Source organism: Schistocerca cancellata, chromosome 3 (genome assembly GCF_023864275.1).
Source record: "Schistocerca cancellata isolate TAMUIC-IGC-003103 chromosome 3, iqSchCanc2.1, whole genome shotgun sequence".
Lineage (NCBI taxonomy): Eukaryota > Metazoa > Arthropoda > Insecta > Orthoptera > Acrididae > Schistocerca > Schistocerca cancellata.
The window spans coordinates 903,990,392-904,006,592 of NC_064628.1; the positions used below are offsets into that span (position 1 = coordinate 903,990,392).

The 16,201-nt window shown below is 41.9% G+C and overlaps 1 non-coding gene across 1 annotated transcript; it reads right to left on the minus strand.

Annotated features, from left to right (window-relative positions):
• Positions 1-9,756: 9,756 nt before the first annotated feature.
• Trnal-cag (transfer RNA leucine (anticodon CAG)) lies at positions 9,757-9,840 on the minus strand. Its single transcript has one exon. It is a non-coding gene; the product is annotated as a tRNA-Leu (tRNA).
• Between the last annotated feature and the right edge of the window lie 6,361 nt (positions 9,841-16,201).

The following is a 16,201-nucleotide window of genomic DNA, read 5'->3' on the forward strand; positions in this document are numbered from 1 at the left end:
CAATGGAGAGATCATCATGACACTTCTTCAATTACAGGCTACATGTCCTGTGGATACACGTTACGTGTCTTTAACGCAGTTGTTTCCATTGCCTTCTGCATCCTCATGTCGTTGATCATTGCTGATTCTTCCGCCTTTAGGGGCAATTTCCCACCCCTAGGACAAGAGAGTGCCCTGAACCTCTATCCGCTCCTCCGCCCTCTTTGACAAGGCCGTTGGCAGAATGAGGCTGACTTCTTATGCCGGAAGTCTTCGACCGCCATTACGTAAGTTTTATTTTTCTTGAAGTATTCTGTAAATATATGTGTATACGAATTAGCTTATTTTAAATTGATCTAAACTCGTAAATACTTTGAAATGTCCTATATCCTTGAAAAAAGAAATCTATGGATGAATAAACCTACTGCTACTACTACTACTACACTTTATCCAGTAGCTAGGGTATGGTCCACTTCATGAAGCACCCGACTCCATTCCTGTTCAGCTTTGAACTACTGCTACGAAAAAAGTGGAGCGTATCATGGTAATTTTCCGCTTGTGACAAGGAACTCACAAGAATGGCTCTGAGCACTATGGGACTAAACATCTGTGGTCATCAGTCCCCTCAAGCAGCTTACATACCTGAAACAGTCCTTCACTTACCTGGTGGCCTACGCAATACACACCTTAAATGTCAGCAGTGAAAATGCTCTTGATTTTGGTTTGTTGCGTCATTCCTTCGTCCCTCCAGTCTGCTTTGCATAAAGAGAATGAATCGCTCGCCTGTTCCTCCATTTGGTTAATCCATTGCCTACGACTAAAACGTGTATTCCAATTCACTATAGTAACAGCCTTCTTCAAAACTACGAACCCTTGTAAGACAAAATCTCTGTGGTTGTTGGAATCAAAGGGGCACATTTTTTATGTTAGGTTACAGATAAAGCGCACTGAAAGAAGACCATAATACATATATAACAATTTCCATAAAAATAAAATTAATTTGTTTCATCAGAACTGAAGGGATGAATATTTCGTGCCTCTCGGAAAAGCACGTAACCACCAGGCTGCGAAGTTAAATACACTCCTGGAAATGGAAAAAAAAAACACATTGACACCGGTGTGTCAGACCCACCATACTTGCTCCGGACACTGCGAGAAGGCTGTACAAGCAATGATCACACGCACGGCACAGCGGACACACCAGGAACCGCGGTGTTGGCCGTCGAATGGCGCTAGCTGCGCAGCATTTGTGCACCGCCGCCGTCAGTGTCAGCCAGTTTGCCGTGGCATACGGAGCTCCATCGCAGTCTTTAACACTGGTAGCATGCCGCGACAGCGTGGACGTGAACCGTATGTGCAGTTGACGGACTTTGAGCGAGGGCGTATAGTGGGCATGCGGGAGGCCGGGTGGACGTACCGCCGAATTGCTCAACACGTGGGGCGTGAGGTCTCCACAGTACATCGATGTTGTCGCCAGTGGTCGGCGGAAGGTGCACGTGCCCGTCGACCTGGGACCGGACCGCAGCGACGAACGGATGCACGCCAAGACCGTAGGATCCTACGCAGTGCCGTAGGGGACCGCACCGCCACTTCCCAGCAAATTAGGGACACTGTTGCTCCTGGGGTATCGGCGAGGACCATTCGCAACCGTCTCCATGAAGCTGGGCTACGGTCCCGCACACCGTTAGGCCGTCTTCCGCTCACGCCCCAACATCGTGCAGCCCGCCTCCAGTGGTGTCGCGACAGGCGTGAATGGAGGGACGAATGGAGACGTGTCGTCTTCAGCGATGAGAGTCGCTTCTGCCTTGGTGCCAGTGATGGTCGTATGCGTGTTTGGCGCCGTGCAGGCGAGCGCCACAATCAGGACTGCATACGACCGAGGCACACAGGGCCAACACCCGGCATCATGGTGTGGGGAGCGATCTCCTACACTGGCCGTACACCACTGGTGATCGTCGAGGGGACACTGAATAGTGCACGGTACATCCAAACCGTTCATCGAACCCATCGTTCTACCATTCCTAGACCGGCAAGGGAACTTGCTGTTCCAACAGGACAATGCACGTCCGCATGTATCCCGTGCTACCCAACGTGCTCTAGAAGGTGTACGTCAACTCCCTGGCCAGCAAGATCTCCGGATCTGTCCCCCATTGAGCATGTTTGGGACTGGATGAAGCGTCGTCTCACGCGGTCTGCACGTCCAGCACGAACGCTGGTCCAACTGAGGCGCCAGGTGGAAATGGCATGGCAAGCCGTTCCACAGGACTACATCCAGCGTCTCTACGATCGTCTCCATGGGAGAATAGCAGCCTGCATTGCTGCGAAAGGTGGATATACACTGTACTAGTGCCGACATTGTGCATGCTCTGTTGCCTGTGTCTATGTGCCTGTGGTTCTGTCAGTGTGATCATGTGATGTATCTGACCCCAGGAATGTGTCAATAAAGTTTCTCCTTCCTGGGACAATGAATTCACGGTGTTCTTATTTCAATTTCCAGGAGTGTATGAGGGATTATAGACTATCGTCATTTTTACGATGGAAAAAGGTGGAGTTGCTACATATGAACATTGACACATGGAAAAAGAGTGAAACAATGTTTTTGTGTTGATCAGAACCTATAGGCATGTGCTTGTTGGTTGTGCAGAACACTTCTTTGGTAATTGTAACAGTCTACAGATCCGATATCACTTGCATACTACCGTATTTAAAGTAAATTCATTAAAATGTCGAAAAGTATGACCATGCTGACAGAAATAAGTAAGATTAAAACTAAATGCGACGTTGTCAAACTGTAGTAACTTAGTAGATTTCCTTGGTGTAGCGAAGCAGCTTAAAACACTTAAGAAAGGCAGTGCTCCTGGTCCAGATAGTATACCAGTTACGTTCCTTTCAGAGTATGCTAATACAGTAGTTCCATACTTAGTAATCAAATACAACCACTCTCTCGTAGAGAGATCGGTATCCAGAGATGTGAAAGTTGCACAAGCCACATCAACACTCGAGAAAAACTGATTCCATATTTTTAGATTTCCAAAAGGCTTTTGGACCGTTCCTCACAAGTGGCTCCTGATTAAATTCCATGCCTCTCATTTGTGTGACTCCATTTGTGATTACGTGTCAGAAAGATCACAGTTCGTAATAATTGAAGGAAAGTCATCGACTAAAACGGATCTGGTATTCCCCAAGGAAGTGTTACACGCCCTCTGTTGTTCTCGATCTACACAAACGATTTGGGAGACAATCTGTGCAGTCCTTTTAGAATGTTTGCAGATGATGCTGTCATTTACCGTAATGTAAAGTCATCAGATCATAAAAAAGAATTGCAGTATGATTTAGGCAAGACATCTGTACGCAAAAAGTGGTAATTGACACTAAATCATGAAAAGTGTGAAGTCATCAACGTGAACAATAAAAAGAATCCACTAAATTTCAGTTATATGATAAATCGGACAAATACTAAGGCTGTAAACTCAACTAAATACTTTGGGATTACATTTACGAATAACTTAAATTAGAAAAATCACATAGCTAAAGCAGTGGGGAAAGCAAACCAAAGACTGCGATTTTTTGGCAGAACACTTAGTAAATCGTATGTAGAGAAATATCCGCTACCAGTCACAATAAAAAAATGGTTCAAATGGCTCTGAGCACTATGAGACTTAACATCTATGGTCATCAGTCCCCTAGAACTTAGAACTACTTAAACCTAACTAACCTAAGGACATCACACAACACCCAGTCATCACGAGGCAGAGAAAATCTCTGACCCTCACAATAAAAGGTTATCTATTTGTCACATAACTCTAATAATGGTGCTTCATCTTTATTGATCTCCAACAGTATAAACATGTAAATGAATGTATAAACACCTGAGGATGGGCGCAAGCCCGAAACCGGTCGTGTGACAAATAAATAACCTTTTACTGTGACTAGTAACGGATATTTTTCTACACTCGATAAAGGAACAGTCACGGAGTTCGACAGCATCCACTATGGATAAAATTCACTTAGTAAATGTAACAGGTGTGCTAAAGAGATTGCTTTCACCACGCTTGTCCGTCCTCTTCTGGAGTATTGCTCTGCAGTGTAGGATCCGTAGCAGACACGATTGACGGTGGACGTCAAAAAAAGTTCAGAGAAGGGCAGCTCGTTTTGTATTATCGCGAAACAGGGGAGAGAGTGCCATGGATATGATATACGAATTGAGATGGCAGTCATTAAAATAAAGGGGTTTTTCTCTGCGGCATGATCTTCTCAGGAAATTCCAGTCATCAACATTCTCCTCAGAGTGTGAAAATATTTTGTTAGCGCTCGCCTAATTCCTTTTTCCCGTGAGCTGTTAGAATGTGGAGCGGTGGAGTAGTACTTTTAACCATCATTTTCTAAATGTGACAGCAAATACAGGATTAAATGGTTCAGTTGAAGAAGCAAGAGAATATATTAAAAATTTCATACTACAAAACTTTAAACAATTACAAGTAGCACCAAAACACTTCACTGAAGGTAATAAAATTTGAAAAAAAAAAACTGCAAAACAAATGCTGTTGTGGGATTAATGATATTCCAAAGATAATACTGAAAAGTTGTTCCTACATAATAAGTGATGTTCCTAGTCATATATGCAATGCATCACTGTCGCAGGGAATTTTTCCAGACTGGTTAAAATATGAAATTATTAAACCACGTCATAAGAATAATGACGAGACAGACTTAAGCAATTATCATCCATTTCCGTTTCTAGCATTTTCTTCCAAAATATTCGAAAAAGAAAAAGTAATGTAATGAAAAGTAGTCGCATATTTAAGTGGAACCAATTTATTTGTCATATTGCAGTTTGGATTCTAGAAAAGTTGCTCTACTGAGAATACTATTTATACATTCACTCATCAAATAGTACAAATGATAATATATCGCCAGCTGGTATTTCTTGTGATACCTCAAAGACCTTGGAGTGTGTAGAGCACGATACTCTATTAGAAAAACTCAAGATTTATGAAACTGATGTCTTTACAGTTTGGATTATACTTGGCAAATACAATGCAAAAGGTTCTGCCGAATAATTCAATGTCGGAATGGTAGAAAGTTTTAATGACAGGTAAAAGTCACAAACGGAGTCCCACAGGATTTAATTTTTGATCCACTCCAATTCCTTATCTATGTGAATGACCTTCCACTTAACATGTAACTAACAAAACTGGTACTTTTTGCAGACGATACAAGTGTTATAATACATCCCATTAGAGAGAAAGCAACAGAAGAATTTGGAAAAAATACCGTATACTCAGTTTTATACAACAGATAGTCATACCAACATTTGATGTAGCTCATGAGCATGAGTCAGTAAGGAGGGCAGAATACTACAAATTTTGGGGTGTACAGACAAATGGTAACTTGAACTGAAGAAGCACTTTACTGAGCTTCTCAAACAATTGAGTTCAGCTACTTGTACTCTTCGTATAATAGCTAATCTTGGAAACAAACGTGTTAACTTACTGACGTATTTTGCATAATTCCACTTAATAATATCTTACGGAATATTTTGTTGTGGTAATTCATCATTTAGATAGAAAGCATTGATTGCACAAAAGCGAGCAGTAACAGCAATATTTGGTGTTCAGCCACGAAGGAGTTAGGCATTTTAACTGTGCCGTCACAATATTTATTTTTGCTAATGAAAATCAACGTAAGTAATCCATCAGAATTTTGAACAACAGTAATGTACACACCTACAACACAAGAGGGGAGAAATGACCTTTATTACCGATTGTTAAATCTGTCAGTGGCTGAGAGAGGAGTTTAATATGCTGCAATAAAAATTTTTGGTCACTTTCCCAATAACATAACATGCCTTACAGGCAGCGGAGCAAGTTTTAAATTTAAAATCATGTCTCCTGGACATTTCCTCTTATTCCACTAAAGAGTTTTTACGGCTTAAAAACTGGTAGATAGCAAAAAATAAAAGAATTGAAAAATTGTTTTTAAATGTAATTGCATGAATAGGAATAAAATGATGTGTTCATTAATGTTAACACTAATCACATGTACTTATCGTGCAATTTGACTTGTTCCACATCATTTAGATAAAATAATTGCTCAAATAACCTATGGAACACGTAACTAAATACACTCCTGGAAATGGAAAAAAGAACACATTGACACCGGTGTGTCAGACCCACCATACTTGCTCCGGACACTGCGAGAGGACTGTACAAGCAATGATCACACGCACGGCACAGCGGACACACCAGGAACCGCGGTGTTGGCCGTCGAATGGCGCTAGCTGCGCAGCATTTGTGCACCGCCGCCGTCAGTGTCAGCCAGTTTGCCGTGGCATACGGAGCTCCATCGCAGTCTTTAACACTGGTAGCATGCCGCGACAGCGTGGACGTGAACCGTATGTGCAGTTGACGGACTTTGAGCGAGGGCGTATAGTGGGCATGCGGGAGGCCGGGTGGACGTACCGCCGAATTGCTCAACACGTGGGGTGTGAGGTCTCCACAGTACATCGATGTTGTCGCCAGTGGTCGGCGGAAGGTGCACGTGCCCGTCGACCTGGGACCGGACCGCAGCGACGCACGGATGCACGCCAAGACCGTAGGATCCTACGCAGTGCCGTAGGGGACCGCACCGCCACTTCCCAGCAAATTAGGGACACTGTTGCTCCTGGGGTATCGGCGAGGACCATTCGCAACCGTCTCCATGAAGCTGGGCTACGGTCCCGCACACCGTTAGGCCGTCTTCCGCTCACGCCCCAACATCGTGTAGCCCGCCTCCAGTGGTGTCGCGACAGGCGTGAATGGAGGGACGAATGGAGACGTGTCGTCTTCAGCGATGAGAGTCGCTTCTGCCTTGGTGCCAATGATGGTCGTATGCGTGTTTGGCGCCGTGCAGGTGAGCGCCACAATCAGGACTGCATACGACCGAGGCACACAAGGCCAACACCCGGCATCATGGTGTGGGGAGCGATCTCCTACACTGGCCGTACACCACTGGTGATCGTCGAGGGGACACTGAATAGTGCACGGTACATCCAAACCGTCATCGAACCCATCGTTCTACCATTCCTAGACCGGCAAGGGAACTTGCTGTTCCAACAGGACAATGCACGTCCGCATGTATCTCGTGCCACCCAACGTGCTCTAGAAGGTGTAAGTCAACTACCCTGGCCAGCAAGATCTCCGGATCTGTCCCCCATTGAGCATGTTTGGGACTGGATGAAGCGTCGTCTCACGCGGTCTGCACGTCCAGCACGAACGCTGGTCCAACTGAGGCGCCAGGTGGAAATGGCATGGCAAGCCGTTCCACAGGACTACATCCAGCATCTCTACGATCATCTCCATGGGAGAATAGCAGCCTGCATTGCTGCGAAAGGTGGATATACACTATACTAGTGCCGACATTGTGCGTGCTCTGTTGCCTGTGTCTATGTGCCTGTGGTTCTGTCAGTGTGATCATGTGATGTATCTGACCCCAGGAATGTGTCAATAAAGTTTCCCCTTCCTGGGACAATGAATTCACGGTGTTCTTATTTCAATTTCCAGGAGTGTATTTTGCAGCTGTGGCTTATTAAACTGTTAGTTCGGTAATTTTCACATCTGTCAACACCTCCTTTCTTTGGGATTGGAATTATTATATTCTTCTTGAAGTGTGAGGGTATTCATACATCTTGCTCACCAGATGGTAGAGTTTTGACAGGACTGGCTCTCCCAAGGCCGTCAGTAGTTCCAATTGAATGTTGTCTACTCCGGGGGCCTTGTTCCCGCTCAGGTCTTTCAGTGCTCTGTCAAACTCTTCACGCAGTGTCATATCTCCCATTTCATCTTCATCTACATCCTCTTCCATTTCCATAATATTGTCCTCAAGTACATCGCCCTTGTATAGACCCTCTATATACTCCTTCCACCTTTCTGCTTTCCCTTCTTTGCTTAGAACTGAGTTTCCTTCTGAGCTCATGATGTTCATACAAGTGGTTCTCTTATCTCCAAAGGTCTCTTTAATTTTCCTGTAGGCAGTATCTATCTTACCCCTAGTGAGATAAGCCTCTACATCCTTACATTTGTCCTCTAGCCATCCCTGCTTAGCCATTTTGCACTTCCTGTCTATCTCATTTTTTGAGACGTTTGTATTCCTTTTTGCCTGTTTCATTTACTGCATTTTTGTATTTTCTCCTTTCATCAATTAAATTCAATATTTCTTCTGTTACCCAAGGATTTCTACTAGCCCTCGTCTTTTTACCTATTTGATCCTCTGCTGCCTTCACTAATTCATCCCTGAAAGCTACCCATTCTTCTTCTACTGTATTTCTTTCCCCCATTCCTGTCAATTGTTCCCTTATGCTCTCCCTGAAACTCTGTACAACCTCTGGTTCTTTCAGTTTATCCAGGTCCCATCTCCTTAAATTCCCACTTTTTTGCAGTTTCTTCAGTTTTAATCTACAGGTCATAACCAATAGATTGTGGTCAGAGTCCACATCTGCCCCTGGAAATGTCTTACAATTTAAAACTGGGTTCCTAAATCTCTGTCTTATCATTATATAATCTATCTGATACCTTTTAGTATCTCCAGGGTTCTTCCATGTATACAACCTTCTTTCATGATTCTTAAACCAAGTGTGGGCTATGATTATGTTGTGCTCTGTGCAAAATTCTACCAGGCGGCTTCCTCTTTCATTTCTTAGCCCCAATCCATATTCACCTACTACGTTTCCTTCTCTCCCTGTTCCTATACTCAAATTCCAGTCACCCATGACTATTAAATTTTCGTCTCCCTTCACTATCTGAATAATTTCTTTTATTTCATCGTACATTTCTTCAATTTCTTCATCATCTGCAGAGCTAGTAGGCATATAAACTTGTACGAGTACTACTGTAGTAGGCGTGAGCTTCGTGTCTATCTTGGCCACAATATTGCGTTCACTATGCTGTTTGTAGTAGCTTACCCGCATTCCTATTTTTTTTATTCATTATTAAACCTACTCCTGCATCACCCCTATTTGACTTTGTATTTATAATCCTGTATTCGCCTGAACAAAGATCTTGTTCCTCCTGCCACCGAACTTCACTAATTCCCACTATATCTAACTTTAACCTATACAATTCCCTTTTTAAATTTTCTAACCTACCTGCCCGATTAAGGGATCTGACATTCCACGCTCTGATCCGTAGAACGCCAGTTTTCTTTCTCCTGATAACGACATCCTCTTGAGTAGTCCCCGCCCGGAGATCCGAATGGGGGACTATTTTACCTCCGGAATATTTTACCCAAGAGGACGCCATCATCATTTAATGATACAATAAAGCTGCATGCCCTCGGGAAAAATTACGGCTGTAGTTTCCCCTTGCTTTCAGCCGTTCGCAGTACCAGCACAGCAAGGTCGTTTTAGTTATTGTTGCAAGGCCAGATCAGTCAATCATCCAGACTGTTGCCCTTGCAACTACTGAAAAGGCTGCTGCCCCTCTTCAGGAACCACACGTTTGTCTGGCCTCTCAACAGATACCCCTCCGTTGTGGTTGTACCTACGGTACGGCTATCTGTATCGCTGAGGCACGCAAGCCTCCCCACCAACGGCAAGGTCCATTGTTCATGGGGGGCACATACTGAATCATAAATAATCACATAAGTGCTAAATAATTTTCTAGTCATCTTTGCCTAGGAAGAGATATGACTTCCACCGAGGTACTGTTTACGGAAAATGGCTAATCAAAACTTTTGCGTCAGTCGTGTTGCGGAAGGTATTGTTGAGTACCAGTAATAACTGAGTGAGAGGAGAAAAATTGTTGTCAGGAGTGGGATTCGAACCCACGCCCACAGAAGTGGACTGCGACCTGAACGCAGCGCCTTAGACCGCTCGGCCATCCTGACATCCATCACATAGTCAACCATTATTTACATTAGTACTTCAACCAGTGCTCAATTTATCTTCAAAGCAAGATCTTTTTCCTGCCGCTGCGCAGCTTACAGGGTGACCTGCTAAGGCCACGCCCTGCGCTCGGCTCGCGCAGCTGGGATCCTGCCTATTTCCGCACTACAGCTTCTCGCAGCTTGTCTCACAAGGACAGATAGGTGGTATTGGTATCCAGTGGAGAGTCTGACAAAGAGAAACATCTCTCTTTCGAGGCACTTATTTTCTTGTTTTCTTTAAAAATCAGCCGAATATAAAAATCTGACCAATTGAAACCCTTGTTTTAGGCTACAACTGATTTATAACCCCCCCCCGTGTAAATCACTAAAATGACAGCTTATTTTCATTGTGTTGGCTTTTTTTAAAATGCCACGTAACTACGGCACTTACAGCGAATTTGATGCTGTCGGTCAGCATTTGAGGTAAACGTGGAAAGGAAGCGGCTTGTAGCAGAGAAACAATACGAAGTTTACAACGAATATCCTGGACAAAATATCGAAAAACTCAAGTCGTATGCATTTACACTTCGTACAGACCCATATTAAAATCTGAGAAGGAAGTAAATATTTTGTAAATAATATCTGCATCCCTTACGAAACCGCGTTAATATGTTGCTTCAAACGATTTCGAGAATAGACAAGAGCGTATCCAAATGGTTCGGGTTTTTGTTTTTCTCCTAATGAACTATAATTCTGATTATAACCGTAATAACCACGCTCACGTCTGTCCGGAAGTCCGTGTATCGTTCCCAAGTATTTATCACGATAAAGTATAATGTATATGACTGAAAAATACACAGAAGCTGGAGACCTTTTTTGCAGTGCGCAGTCCGCAGCTCGTGGTCGTGCGCTAGCGTTCTCGCTTTCCGCGCCAGGGTTCCCGGGTTCGATTCCCGGCGGGGGCAGGGATTTTGTCTGCCTCGTGATGACTGGGTGTTGTGTGATGTCCTTAGATTAGTTAGGTTTAAGTAGTTCTAAGTTCTAGGGGAATGATGACCATAGATGTTAAGTCCCATAGTGCTCAGACAACCTTGTGGAAAACTGTTACGTGCAAAGCGTCTGAGATACATCATTGGGCACAAGTTTTCTTTTTGCCAGGAATCTGGATCGAAACGCGTTTCAAGTTTTTGGTCTAGTTTTGATAAAACATAAACCGAGACTGAATGCGATTAAAGTATACCAGGATACATCACGCAATCACGAATGACGTTTGTATATACTTTCATACCCCATCCACATGATGGTGTTTTCTAATTCTACTGCTGCCTGCGTTGTGTTAGAATGGTTGTTTTGTCGTATGTTGAGACTGAAAACATCCGCTGCAGTTGCGGCTTTGTTTTGTCACAAACGCGACCGGTTTCGGGCAAATTACGGAAACAAGGGAGGAAATATGATGTAAATCCTTCTAGTATACATGGAACTGTAAAAAAATGAAATTACCGATAGTACTTCATTTACAAACATAACTGAGAAAGGGTGAGCTGACTAGCCAGTTTAGAAAACTGGAAACCCGGAAGGGGAAATGAAATGTATGGGGGTGTGAAACTGTGCGTGAGAAAAACCGAGGAACTGTTGAAAGCACTAAAACGGAACAGTAAAAGGAGGAACTCAAGTAATCAGCTGCGAGGTGGTCGCTTGCAGTGGACGCCAGATTCCACTGTGGGAAAGGCAACAAAATTATAATAAAAGGGAAAAGGGGTTTGGCAGGGTCCTGTGTAAAGGGGGAGGGCAGCATATAACTATTACTAGTTTAGATTTACTAGCAAAGTACTTTACTCCATAATATTGTCTTGGAACTCTTCCATTTGGTCCGTGTTTGCATAGAAAAACAGTAATATCAGAAATTGAATACGCCTTGATGCAAAACACCTTGTCATTCGTTTATTTCTTTATTATCCCAAACTAGTTTCGGCGACAAATATCACCATCATCTGTGGTTTTTTTAAATCTAAAACATGTAGAAAATGGCATGGTTGTACAAAACATTATTACATTTTTACAAATCGTCTTTTGAAATATAGTTTTATATTGATACTTTCATACTACCTTATTTTATGTTACAGCATGTTTTAAGCAATTATTGGCGCTGTTTGTGATATATTTTCTGTGCTCTCTTTATTTTTCTGTTGTCGTCTTTTTACTTAGCGAACATCATGCGCCGGCTGGAGTGGCCGAGCGGTTCTAGGCGCTACAGTCTGGAACACGTTAGCTAGGTTTCAGTAGTTCTGAGTTCTAGGGGACTGATGACCTTAGATGTCAAGTCCCATAGTGCTCAGAGCCATTTGAACCACTTGCAAATTTTTCAAGATTCCTCTAAAATACGGAGGACGCGTTCCTTAGGGCGGAGGTGACGATTCATCAGACTAGCTTCTATATCACAGATAGAGTGCTGATTTTCTTTTAAGTGGTTGGATACAGCAGATTTTGGAATTATGGATGTCTTTATGTCCCTTAAACCATAAACTGAATGTGCGTCCAGTCTGACCGATGTTGGGGCACTGGCAGTCGGTGTATCGAGTTTAATAAATTGCAGAGCTTCTGTAAGGGCTGCAGCTTCTTGCTTCATGGTGTGTATATTGCAGGTCAACTGTCTGTAGAATGTAAAAAGCTGGAAATATGCGTATTTCTTCAGCGATTTTCAAAGCTTATAGGAAAGTATTCGGAAGTAGGGGATTTTAGTGTGAAGCGTTATGTGAGGTGTCCTTCTTAATGGGCGTGAGGGTGTTCATTCTTCCTGCTCTCTTTACTTTTCATTTGTTGACTGATAGTGTCTATAGCTTGAACCGAATAATCGTTAGTATGGGCGATATATTGCTGATTCCGTTTCCTTTTTCGGATTCATGTTCCGCGAAGTAACTTGCTTGGCATGGTGCAACATGGCAGGTAACGATGCCATCTTACATTTCAGAGGATCGTTTGATGAACTGTGAACGATGCTGTTAGTAGTTATTTCTTTTCTGAAAACGTCGTAAACTACTATTTTTGTTTTGTAGTTTTATGTACAGATTTAAATGTGGTAATCTGGAATTGTTGCGGTGCTCTAAAGTGAAATGGGTACTGGAATGTACTGCGTTAAAATCCTGCTGTAACTGTCGTACTTGTTCCTTAGAGCCGTTGTAAAGCTTACGTCAGTTCGATTTTCTGCTTTTTTGTAAAACCGGAAGTTACGCTCCTGCATTTCCATTGATTCTGAACTGGCAAAACTTCTTGATTGAGCTATCTTGTTTTTCAAGACATCAGTAACGTGTATAGTGTGCATATATACATCGTCAAAGCTACAAGAATTAAGTTCCTTGGCTAATTTCAAATGGTGTATAAGAATCTAATTTCCTTAGTGACAGCTGTCACCATCAGTTGACATTCATAAACTGGCGAACGATTGTTAGTCCTGCTTGATGAAATTCAGAATAACATTGAAACTGGTCGTATGTATTTTATTAGTGATAGTTGTCTGAAGAAAAGGCTGGTGAATATTTTATATCAGTCTTTTCATCCAAAGTATACAACAAGCATCTACATTCCAGCCGTAGGAAAACGTACACAGAACAGAACGTCAGTGTAGATAGTCCACGAAAATCGGTGACGTGAAGGAGGTCTACTGGAATAATTATGATTATGATTAAGTTGTAGCGTCAAATATAAGCGATACAGCCATATTTTGCGTAATGGAGTAGGTCTTTCACCAAGTCTAGTAAACGGCAAAGAACATGACACTACCAAGTACTACGGTGTGTTGTATAAAGTAGGTTTCATACAAGCAAAAACTAACGGTTATGTAAGGCATAATAACAATAAGGATAGTAATAATAGTTGTTGTAAGTCAACATTGAAGATAATATCATTGCAAGTTTGTTCTCAGCAATGGTTTTCTGGATGTGGAAGGTTTCCTGCATTTATATAAGTTATTTGCGATGGTTGTTTATTTTAATTATTTTCGTATCTTGTTCCATGTTCGTACTATAGTGGTTGTGGTGTTTTAAATGGTCTGGAAATATGGGATGATTTGTTTCATACTTGCAAAACCTAATATGTTTCAAAATTTCTGCATGTCATGTCTATGTGTACTACATCAGAACTGTGACATTCAAATCTGTATATTTCTGACCCTTGGAATTTGTCCCACTTTATTGTGGGTGGTTAAGTTTCGGAGTCAGGGTTGCGCAGTTTTATATGCTATTTGGAAGACCACTTTCTCTGCTATATTTCCCACTCTGTGTGTTAATTCGTTTGTGTCAGTCACAGTTTACCATCTACTTCTTTTCTGTGTTGTGTTGTCATTGTGTATATGTGTTGTGTGTTTGTGGGTTTTGGGGTTGTGAATTTTCCTGCATTCTGGATATGTTGGATGTGTTGTATTTGTTTTGCATTTGTGTTTTGAGTTTTTGATTGAGTCTGTGTGCTACATGTGTCATACCCATTATTCTTAACTAGTTTATGAGTGTATTTTCATTTTCGTAGATGTATGGCACGAAGGTTGTGTTCATTCAGTAGTGGTTAGACTCCCCAAAATAAAAATTATGGACATACCATAATATTATACCGGATTGAGGACGGCAGCACTATAAAAGTTGAAGATGTGTGTGGTAACTTCTCTGGTAGGTGATTCTGCTTGGGTGTATCTCGCAATGCAGTTTTATCCGACTACTGTAATTGTTGCGATACAAGTTTACTCATACTCTCTGGATATTAACGATAGTTAAAATCTGTTGCATTTAGAATTAATTAATAGTAACGCTGCACCTTGCAGCACCACATATAGACTAGTCTTAAATGCAGTGCTGTTTCTGCAGTACAGCTTATTATTTGAATAAGCCATTGGTAGTAAGGTACTTTCAGCGTAGCTGATATAATAGTATGGCTTTACACAGCGAACACAAAAAATTCTCGTCTGGTGTAAAACTGCCCTCACGAGGGACTTGGTATTCATAGTGAAGCACAACAGACGTTATTTCCACCGTGGCTGGCGCAATCTTGGGAGCGAAATGGTACATCACACGAAGCAGAACGTACACCTAGTGATTTTCGACTGAATCTATCTCGCAAATCACACAGTTTGCTTATGAAATTCGATGATTGTAAAAACTTCTGTGTTGGTTCTGTTAAAACGCACAATTCCTCCCTTGACGATATGCTAACCATGTTGTTCTGTCTGTTTTACATACAAACGGAAACTTCGTTATCGCAGAACATTATACAAGGCAAAAAGAAAGTTCTATGTGCATTCAGCAAAGACATCAGCTTAAAATCTTCCATTACAAATTATGCAATGCATATTTACAGTATTCTTGGACATAACATAAAAATTAATTGAGCATTGTCACTTTTTAGTAAAACCGTGATTTCACTCTTATTAGATCACTCCTACCGATCAGTAGTTGAATTTTTAGTACATGTGAAACACAAGACTTCAAACTAGGAAATGCAAAAGTGTGTGTGTGTGTGTGCACAACAATACACAATATTTGTATATTTATGTAAAAATAACATGTCCCACACTCTAAAAAGTTATTTGGATATACAAACAAATTAATACTGAATTGCGATCAAATCAGTGCATATGAAAGCTATCCTGCAGTTGCCTTGCTTACACACAAAATCTAACTCTTTCACGAGAAAGAGAGTAATCCGCTTGTTCCTACTAAATTAAAAGAAAGGCGAAGAATCTTTTAGAATGTGTGAAGGTAAATAGAAAGAAATTTGCAGAATGTATACTATAAACGAGTTCACAACTCGGTGCCTCTCTGCCCACTACATGACGCGTTTTTGATAAGCTTTTACGTCACCATTGCCTTGAAATGGCACTTCTATACTACTAAAGGGCTACACCAATTCCCAGGTGCAGGTTGTCTAATGATTTCTAGCGGCAATGAAAATTTAACTTTCAGTATTTCATATAATTATTGACCGAGTTTAAAAATGTAAAAGTCTCTCATAATCTGCTCATTGTTAAGGTATTACTGAAGATGAGCAGAAGGCCTGTGACCGTGATGTAAAATTAAGAGCGCTTATTACGTGAGAGATAAATGGTTCGCTAGAAACCAGATGGTCACTTGTTGTTCAGGTTTTCATAGGAGTAACCTTACATTAAAGCTTTAACTTAATAAATGTAGTATTAAAGTTACAAAATGTGCATTCAGGGTGGTCAGAAAGAGTCTTAAAAGATTGTAAGAGAGTTGCAAGTTAGGTTGTCCCGAAAAAAGAATTGGATATGTCCCGTCGTTTCAAAATTAATTTGCATTGAAGTTAGCCACCCAGGTCACTGCATGCGCAAATTCAAGTGGACTGCCAGAGACGCTGTCGACAAACGTGTTCTTCGTCTGAT